This window comes from Meleagris gallopavo, chromosome 11 (assembly GCF_000146605.3).
Source record: "Meleagris gallopavo isolate NT-WF06-2002-E0010 breed Aviagen turkey brand Nicholas breeding stock chromosome 11, Turkey_5.1, whole genome shotgun sequence".
NCBI classification, from domain to species: Eukaryota; Metazoa; Chordata; class Aves; order Galliformes; family Phasianidae; genus Meleagris; species Meleagris gallopavo.
The window spans coordinates 1,184,153-1,194,848 of NC_015021.2; the positions used below are offsets into that span (position 1 = coordinate 1,184,153).

Below are 10,696 nucleotides of genomic sequence, written 5' to 3' on the forward strand. Positions count from 1 at the left end.
AAAAAAAAAAAGGCAAAACCACCCAGGCTGCCCTTAAAGAGAGAGAACATCATTTATCAGCTGCAAAGACAGATTTATAAGTAGAGGGCCCCCTCTGTTCCTTTAAGGCTGCAAAACAGATGGGAAGTGAATGGACAGTCAAAGGGTCAAGAAAACACACCGGAGGTGCTGCCTGTCTGCTGTATGTATGTTCCCAGCATAAGAAAGAGGTCAAGATTGTAACTGCATAGCTGGGTGCTGGAAAGGCCTTTTCTTTAAGTTGTTATAAAGACAAACACTGTTCCTCATCCTGCTGTCAAACTGTTATAAATATTGGTTTGTCAGGAGTTTCAGCATCTACTTTTTTTTATAAAGAGGCTGAGCAGGAGGATGAATCACGCAAGTGATTCTTAAACAAGTAGCTCATTAGTGTAATAAAGCACTGCAAAACTTTGAGAAGTTTAAATGGGATTTATAATGGTTCATATAGCAAATCCACAAATCAATAAACATATACAACTTTTAAAGTGCAAACTTGCAGAAAACAGCTAGCATAGCCTTCAGTTACAAGTGGTTAGACTGAATGAAGGTGTGAATCAATGCTTTCCTTTATGACGACAGCGTTTCCTATACCTACTGCAATCTGATTGAATTTACAGAAAGCTTAATTGAATTATTTCCATAAATTCTGATTTTAAATTATTCCCAGTGGAACAGGATAATTCAGATGCAAAAACTTCCTAAATATGTTTATAAATCACCCCCCCAAGAATTTCTCTACCTTTATATTCAGAGATGCTGACAACTTTTCTGCTTGCCTTAAGTCCCACTGCCATCTGAGACTACAGGCATTTTAATCTGTGCAACATCTACAATCAGTGTACTCCAGTTATCAGTCCCAGAGAGTCAAGGAGGAGGATAGGAACACATTCTAACTACTGAAGTACATCAGGTGAGATGCTTTCATTAAAAAATGAATTAAGCCAATCATTTCAAAGTTCTTTCAGAGATATTCATTTTAAAAGCTAGAACAAGAGAATTCAGTAGACATACTCTTTCAGTACCAATATTAAGAACTCCAGGAGTCAGTTAGAACATCAGCTCCACAGATACAACTATCTGTAACAGACCTGGCTGAAAATCTCCTTTAGTGTGGCATCAGCAGGAGAAAACATAATGGAAACTGTTTTCTACAAAGATATTGCAAGGGAAAATTGTTCTTTTCCCTCTTGCAGCTGCTAGAGCAGGAGAAGATCGGCTAGATTGTGTATTTAGTCTGCTCTAATAAAGTCTTAGCCTTGGGTCATTATGGAAGGGAAAAATAAATATCGAAGTTGTCATCACTGAAGTTGCTCTCGCTGCAAGTATTAATACCACATTCTGCTTATTGTACCTGAACAAAGCTATCAGGTACCTGTAGAAAAGAGGATCACTAAGATCAGACTAAAGGGAACCAGATGGCAGCAAAAGAGAACTTAATCTCAAGACACTTCAGCTATTTTTACAAGGTACTGAGCATCGCCACGTTACTGTAGCATTACTAATAATGCTTTTAAGCATCAGAAACAGAAATTGTGTGTCATGCTGATGAAATTGTGGGTTACTAATCAATCAGCATCCTGACCTACAGCTGCCCAGATCCACAAGTGAGACCTCTGCTGCTTAATGAAACAGCAGCAGCAACACACTTCCCCTACCTCAGCCAAACAGAACAGAAGCTCACTGTGTTTCTTGGAGCAATCCCCAGAGCTCTTCAGACTGGTGAGCATGAAGTCCTCCTGTGCTTGGCAGGGCAGGAACATGTGAAACTGAGGTACGTGGACGAAGCAGAAGCGACAACTACGCAGACTTCTGACTTTATGTGTTTCTACAAGTTATTACATGCAAGTCCCACTTGTCTACAGAACATAAACTAAATATTTCCAAAGCATGATGTAAGGTCAGACTAGTATACATTTCTGTATTGTCATTAACATGAGCTTAGTGTACAAATGAAGCTTAATAAAGGTAATAATCAAGTTTATGAGAGGCGTGATGTCTGCAACAGCAAGGTAAGACTTGGGTTCCTTCCAGACTCCTGTCTCTACATTGGATTTTTAATTAAAACCGTACTCATAACTCCATCTTTCAACAGAATTTAGTTTTGCTGCTTGGTGGACAGCTAGAAGGAACTTAATAGCAGAATGACAAAGAAACCTCATAAAACAGACTCACATCTTGAATCAGACTTTGAGAGTTTTCATTTCAAAATAAAACTGCTGACTTTGAATGAATCCAAAGACAATGATACTCATTATTTGGGGTGGAAATGGCAAAAAGTAGAAAATAAAGGCAGATCAGAAATATTACCCAATGATTCATCCAGTGGTGTAAAAAAGTTTGCTTTTTTCCAGTTGATGCAGAAAGACACATACAGCTGTATAACTTATAGAACTAAGTTACTTACATGAAGGTTACCATTGAGTTTACCATTGAGTTTAGCTATAAAACTTTAACAGTATGAATGACTGGTACATGCTGGTTCTCCATCCAAAATAAAATTAACCAGTAGTTAGCTAGATAATGATCTAGTATGCTATCAGGAATAGTTATGTGAAATTCTAATAAATAAATATTGGAAAATGTGATAGTTCTTAGATCCTAGTAACATCTAATTTCAGTTTTGATAGTCAGAAACTTTAAGTGAGCTTTAAGGGAAAAGCAGGTTGTTCAGTTATTTTATTATTTTGTCATAATCATTATCAGAAAATATTTCCTTTTCTTTGAGCTTTTGTATAGACTTACACATTAGAAGCAAAGTACAATGTACAACAGCATGAAAAGTCATTACATTGATTTCTCTAGCTTTTAGAGATGTGAACATTATACTCTACAGTTACATACTCATACCAAACACACACCTACAGAGCTTAGTTTAAAATTCTGCATTTGTACAAATAGCAATCTCCTCACAATAAGTACTTCCAACTTGATTAATAGCTACTCTCAAAAAGCCAGCATGAAAAAGAAAATATCAACCAATTACGTGTCTTGATCCTTGCATCACTAAGGGCATTTTAGGAAAAAAAATTAAATTTGGCATACAACAGAATGACCCTCAAGTACAAGAGGCATGGGTTGAGGCACAGGTCTAGATCAACAGGCATTAAATGTGTCATTACTCATGTAGCAGTTTATCATTATTTTTCAATGTCAGCTTTAAGTGATAGGCTTCACTTAGTCAGTGACAAATGTGCTGAACTTTTTAAGGATCTGTTTTAGAACCTGGACACCAGAGCCTAACTCTTCATCAATAACTTTAAGAAATCACAGCAGACAGACCTTGGTCATCTGGGATTCTTAAGTAAAGTAAACCATCACTCCATCACAGGAGGCTTACAAGTGATGGATGTTCTCCCTGGAGGATTATTTCCCTCTCTGAGAAGATGCAGCTTTTTAAAGCACTTTCTGCTGTGATACAAAGCAGGAACTACCTTATCTTCTGCATTTTGACAGAGACCATCCTACACATTCTTCTGGTTTTAATTCTTCAGTCTCATGCAGCTGCCCCAGAACTCAAAGAAAAAGAACTGAAACACATCTACTAAAAATAACAGGATGCATTTTAGTTGACTTGCAACATTCAAAGGCAGGGGAAACGGAAGACAAGGATGGCCACACTGACCAAATTCCAAGCACACCACTCCTGACTGTGCATCACAGAGCCCCACATCCTACACAGGACTCAAATGGAGCATGGCAGTCCTGCTGTCACCTCTATGCTCCTGACATCAGAACAAGCTTGAACTCGTTTGACACACATGGCCCACATGAGCACTTTAATTGATTAAGATTTAGGCAGAAATGAATGTTTTCTAAGTGACAGTCTGCCTCTGATAAGATGCAGGCCATGGAGCATCCCAGTAGGAGCTGTTGGAGGGGACTGAAGACAGCCACTACTTAGCACACACTGGAAATGCATTTGATGACTCCCAGGGAGAAACAGCCCCTCTGTTTTTGTCTGGATAAAAGGCCACAGCACCTCCTGTGTAAACTTCTGTCAGCTCAGGGTCAGCTCAGAATTACGTGCTTCTCACAAGCACACTGCCACAAGCATCTGAATGGAGCTGAACAAGACTGCTGCCGCTTACATGAAACATCTCACAACTATGAAGTGACCACATTTTCCTTAAGTAGCTTCCCAAGCAACAGTTACACACCACGGAAGAAAAGAGGGCACAAAATTACTATAATACTGCAAATTCTTAAAAGCAACTTCTCCATATGGACTTCCTATAATGCTGCCTTTTTTTCCCATGTCATTCTTTGAGAATCCCTTTTGCAGTACGAATGACATCTGAGCATTACAGTCAGCATTTTCAAAATTACACCTTTTTTTTCTGTCTTTTAAACACTGAAAACTATGTTGCTTCTGAGCATCCACCTCAAATACTGACGTAAGAACTACTAACAGCTTTTTGGCCTTTTGTCCTTTGGTTTCCAGGGTAAATTATCTGAGATCTGCCCATTTGAGAGCAGAACCTTCCTCCTACAGCTGAGCTTTTCCCCCCATGAAACCTTTTAACCTTTTAAAAAAAATGTGAAGTTCATAACAGCAAAAAAAACTAGAAGTAAAGGCATTAGAAAGTTAAGACAAAGCCAAGTCAAGGGCATATGTAATCAACACTGTCATGTAGGACAGAAGTAAAAAATCAAAATACTGTTGACAGTCACCTCAAGAGACTGAAATTTAATTAGACTACAGTAATAACCACAATATGAGTTTCGCACAGCATTTAATTCTGCAGCTAGCAGCAATAAAAGGAAAAAAGCCACACAATCGTGGAGCAAGGCATTGTCTGCAAAGTGCTACTCACAAACTTCCTCAACTTTACATAAACGTATAAAGAAAAAAGATGACTTGTATGAGCAAACTGATTTAAAGCCCACAGGCACAGAGCCCACTCAGCCAAATATAGTGCAGAAATCCCAGATTCCGAGTTATCAGCTTTCATATGGAAGTACCAGACATACTGCCAGCTTTCTAACTGCATTAAAATTGATTACATATACATATGATATTAAATCATTTGAGCTCAAAGACAGTTTGCAAAATAGAACGCAGCACAGTCTAACTGCAAGGTTTATATTCAGCTATAATGGATTCAACAGAATATCTTGAGAACTTCAGGTGGTGACACTGAGGCAATGGCTTTAGATATAGAACTCTGAAGTATTTTACTATAACACTGATTTAGTTTTTTATACGCTTTAGTCTTAAAAATTAAGTTCCACAAATTATTATATTTTACAAAGTTAAAAATGTATGACAGAACTCAAACAAATGGCCCCAGGCTAAGAACTGCCTTTTCTTCATGTGAGGGCTCACTACCTACAGGTTTCAAAAGGCTTTTGTGCAGAACGAAGTCTCAGCTAGCCCAGGACACCTGTACAGGTGTCAGTGTTACTGACAAATGAACTTGCAGGCTGACCCCTTCACATTCAAACCTAGTAAATTCAGGATCAAATTTCCCCAAGCTTTTTGCAAGGACTTTCCCCACATAAATGCACGTGGTTTTATACATAATTCAGGGATTATTATTTTTTTTTAAAAGCTTGTGAGGAAATAGGATATTGGATGATTGAGGAAATATACTTTGCATTTATTAGCCTTCTGTGAGATTATCCTGTGCAAAAATCACCTTTTCACACAAATAACTTTTATAAGCCTTTATAACGCTCATACTTTAGCTGTCTGAAAGGAATAAAGAAGAGGAAGTAGAGAAAGATAGAGCATGCATATTTTCTTAGGCTTGGTAAAATATTTTGTCTTTAGTGAAGTAAACAGCAAAGCTCCTGCTGATGGCCTGATGTTAGGATTCACTGTAGGTATTCAATATACATGCACCACCTAGCATTTTTAAATGCCACTGCAACACGTATTTGTAGCTTATGTTTAGGATACAATACTGGAAGGTCCCATTCACTTTCCCAAATGGTTGAAGCATTTAGATTGTGACAGTCAGAAGGTTTCATTACCAAATAAAATTTGCCGTGCATCTGCTAATGAGGATTATCTGAGAAAAACGTTCACCTCTTACAATATTTATAAATGTTATGTAAAATATGTAAATAAGCAAACAAAACATCAGGGAGCAGAAAACAAGAAGGAAAAAGGCTGGGTAAATGCATCTTCCCCTCGGATGAAAAAGGCTAACATCCAAGAAACAAATGCCCACTGTGCAAACAAACGCCCACTGTGGATGTGCCACATTCATGCATCAAGAACAGAGAAACGGTAACCAGCGATGGGAGGCTTTGGCACCGGCCCTGCTGCCATGCTCGACTTCCTCACTCCTATAAAGACCACTCATTGCCATCTTGCGTTGGAAAGTTGTAAAGCAACTTCGCTGCTGTACAGAGTTGACGCTAATGAAGTTTCCTTTGGCCTTCAACAGAACAGAAGCGAGTCCAGCAGAGCAGAATTCTGAAAACAGCTGGGTAGTTCTGGGAAGCCCTTCACAGGGAGCTCAACAGCAACAAAAGCAGCCATGTTAAATGGTCTACAGAAAGTTAAGTTTTATCCACCTCGTCAGTTTTGCTCTGAACTGCAGAGCACTTAACTAAAATCACTACCCTGTTGTTTCTCTATTTTGAAACCAAATTTTCTGACATTTATGTTCTTTTTTCTTCCCCTGAAGAAAACATATGCCCGCTACTGAAAAGCAGAAGGATATAGCTCTTTCAAACTAGCAGAGATGGTTTGATGTCAGACAGAATCACGTAAGTAATCAACTGTTCTTAGCATTGCCATCAAAAAGGCCCTGAAGCTCAGCAAATGCCAGTAGTTTCACAGTTCTAACAAGTTCTGCAGAAAAAAAAACACGTTTTAAATGTATTTAAAATGTACAACCTCTCAGTGGCAATCTGCTTGAGGATTTAATGTCAAACACCTTGGAAAAGTTAAACAGAATATCACAGAACCATGTAACATTCTAGCAAATAAAATATTACTGAGAGATTCAAGATATACCCATCTTCTAAATGCATTATACTCAGTCCAGATGGACTCACTTTCTAAAATACTGTTAACAAAGGATAACTGATATTTAAAATGCATAAGTCAAGCAGAATTTTAGAAAAAGTGAGAAAGCTTTGTGTACAGCTATACACACTTGTGTACAGCACAGCCAAAGGAGAGAAATTTGCCACCATTACCTACTGGATGTTGTACCCAGCCAGCAGCAGTGCCTGAAAGCCTGCAATATAAAGGACAGGAGAGTCCTGACAGAAGGTATTTTCACAAGTGGAAATTTTCCTTCAAAATATCCATGTCTGCCATAATACTTTTGCTTCCACTATCCTATTTTGTTTCTTACTGAACCACCCAGCACACAATGTGTTTAAGATACCGATTTAGCTAAGCATACAGGAAAACACCAAGTTGCGTGTAACATAAGTTTCAAATCAAAATGCTTTGTCCTTTGGCAGTGTGCACAAGCAAGAAGCATCTGCCAACTGGAAAGCAAATGCAAGTCTTGTTGTTGCTGATAAGGCCATCCAATATGTGATTTAAGACCTGGCTATGATTTTCAGCTGTCAGACAACTTCAGTGGAGAACTTCAGTATTAATGTTGCACCAGAGTTGTGAGGGATGTTATGAATACCAACATTAAACCAGGCTCCTACAATGCCTGAAGTGCCCAACCAGATGTATAAGAGACAGAAATTTTCTTGTTTCCACATCCTCAGAAAAACAAAACAAAAAAAAAGTCAGATGTGTTTTTAAAACAAAGCAAGGAAAACGACTAGGCTGATTGATGCTGAGCTGGCTGCTATTTCTCACAGAAGAGTGAGTTGCAGCAGGTAGCTAACATAATCATCATCTCATTGCTCAGAAGTCAAGAAAGGAAATGAACTATGAGGAATTATTAGTAAAAGACCAGATTAAAAACCAGAAAGAATTGTAATACAACTGCATAAGTCCAGAACGCAGGTACAGCCCAAATACTGTGTGCAGTTCTGCTCTTTCAATTCAAAAGGGGTTTAGTGGAACTAAAAAAAGGAAAAGAGTGGCAAGGCTGCTTGAAATGATGAAACAATGTCCTTGCAACGAGCAACTACACAAATGAGGATTTTTCAGTTCAGGAAAAAGAAGAGCAAACGCTGGTAGCATAAGCATGTATGAAGTCATAAGTAGCACAAAAACTGAATAGAGAAAGATTACTGAAGGTTTTTCACAGTGCAAGAACTAGGGAGAACCAAATGAAACTGGCAGGTGGCTCAGAAACAAACAAAAGGAAGTACTTTTTCACACAATGTGTAGCTAAACTCTGGAACTAATTGCCACAGGATGTTGCAGATGCCAAAGTTTATAAGAGTTCAAAAAGCAATTAGAGAAATTCACAGGAGGAGAAAGAAACCCATGAAGGGCTATTAATCACAAAGATATTACCTCAGGATTAGGAAATCTTGGAACCACAGATTGTCTGGTCTGCTCTTTCAGCATCTAACAAGTACTGCTGTATGTTTAACCTGTTCTTATTCTTTTCCTTGAGTACCCATACCTGCTCACTGCCAGGGATATTACTGGGATCCATCCATCGCAAGATTTCCAAAACCCTATTAATCCTTAAGAATACAGGGCTGAAACACCAGTCCAGGATGTAGAACACAGACAAAACTTGCTCAAATAAGTTCTGGGATAAGCTCTCGTTATGAAATTGAGTCACCATGCTAGAAACAGTTTGCCATCAACCATATCTTGAACAAACAGTAAAACACATCCAGTGTTCAACGTTAAAGGACTGACAGATGGAAGTACGATAGGGTTGCCATATCAGAAGGAAGCATCTTCACCTCAGGTCTTTAAAGAAATTTTTGTAATTATAGTTTCCAATCAGGAAGCCGATCTGAGCCTCATATTAATGAAATTGCCCTGGAAATTAAAAGACAAGTTTGTAAGCATTGGAAGAATGATAAGGGGAACAGATTTTCAGTAAGAATAGAGTGCTCCCAAATGTTAACTGATTTAAAGATGGAGCTCAAGATAGATGAGTGTGCTGGATTGTATAAACACAGCTGCCTGCAAGAGAGGGAGAGCGAACTTCATGACACAGGAGATCATTTCCATTCCATTCCTAATTGAAGTACAAGAACTTAACAAATGTGTGTTGCGGGAGTGAGGATTTTCTTTCCTTAACCACAGTTCTGATCATCACGGAATACTTTAAGAAGGAAATTACTCGAAAAGCCACCTGAGAGTACAATGCATTATGCTCTCAAAGTTTCTCAGGAGTATAAAAAAACTGCAACACAGACATGCACTCTAGTCACCATGGGAACGGCAAAGAAATCCCTCTTCACTGTCATTTGCCCATAAAAATTATAACCACTTAGCAATAAAAGCTTGCAGAAAGTAGAGAACGTTGCTGATTTGACTACAGAGCTAAGCAGTGGCAGTTTTAAAATCTTCCCATAGGTGCAATAGAACAGAACCATGTCATCACACATCGTTTCGCACTGAATAATGATTATTTCATTAGAAAAATGTACCCAGGATCTGTGACCTCCTGAATCTAAAAGAAATACAGCGTAATGATGGTGTTTTAGCTACATAATTTTAAAAATGCATACTCCAAAAATTGATGCATACATACACAAATACCTAATCACACAGACAAGGCATTCCTAGAGGTCTAGCCTGAGTTTATAAAACAAAAGCTCCAGTCATTTACTGCTTTGAAATGGAAGGTCATTCCTGATGCTGGTATGAAGCAAAAGTGACAATGCAAAAAAAAATGTAAGCCAACTTCAGTGCCAAATAAAGCCAGGTTAACTTGGTTTAGTGTTCTGTTTACACTGTTTTGAAACATGGCATGTTTGAGGTTAAATTAAAATTAGCAAGTTTTTATTTGCACTGATACTTGCTCAGGAAAATAAAAAGCAACATTCAGCACCAAAGCAACAAGACATTTGTCAGGTGGAGAATCACCCACGTATGTGCTGTCCCCTTAAAATCTTTCCCTGTTTATAACCTGCATATATTAACACCAACACTCCCTTAACACTGAGTGACTCAAATCACTGTGCTACTGTAGTCCCTCCAGAAGTTTAAAACTGCTAGCTTTTCTTCCTTGTTGCACCTCAGTGTAACAGCTGTTTCAGTTTAGTAGGCTGACAGGTATTGCTCTGCATGTAAGGACTAAAGCCAGTTGACCACTAAGTCAGTCAAGGGCATTTCCAACAAAGAATCTGTGCAAAGGCACCCAACAAGTAAAAATAGTAATCAAAACCTCCTTACACAGCCAAGAACTGTATCATCCAGAGACAGGTCTGTGGAAGTGTGGATTAACCATACTGTACTGCAAAAACAGGAATTGTTCTCTACAACGTTGTAACTATGCCTTTCAATGCAATGATGCAATATATTCATAGTAAAAGTGAACTTAAATCTAGTGTAAATTTTTTTCCATTTACCAACCATGTCCACCTTTAGTCAGTGAAATCTGATTGTATTTAAAAAAATTCCATTTGTGATACTTATCAAATGCGACCACATGAACGGCCCACTAGCTTAGAATTGGTTTCACTTCAACCTAGTTCCAGAAGACTACTTACTGAGATCCTCTGCGAGCTGGACCCTTTTGCCAGTTAGGAGCTTAACCTTCTTTTCATTGTCCTCAGCAAAGTCTTCAAGCACTTCCTTTACGTTCTTCTCTAAGCGTCTTACTATTAA

The 10,696-nt window shown here is 38.4% G+C and overlaps 1 long non-coding RNA gene across 1 annotated transcript; it reads right to left on the minus strand.

Annotated features, from left to right (window-relative positions):
- Positions 1–2,667: 2,667 nt before the first annotated feature.
- Positions 2,668–10,685, minus strand: LOC116217042. The gene is made up of 2 exons (XR_004160918.1): positions 10,579–10,685; positions 2,668–8,896 (listed from the first exon to the last, which is right to left on the minus strand). It is a non-coding gene; the product is annotated as an uncharacterized LOC116217042 (long non-coding RNA).
- Between the last annotated feature and the right edge of the window lie 11 nt (positions 10,686–10,696).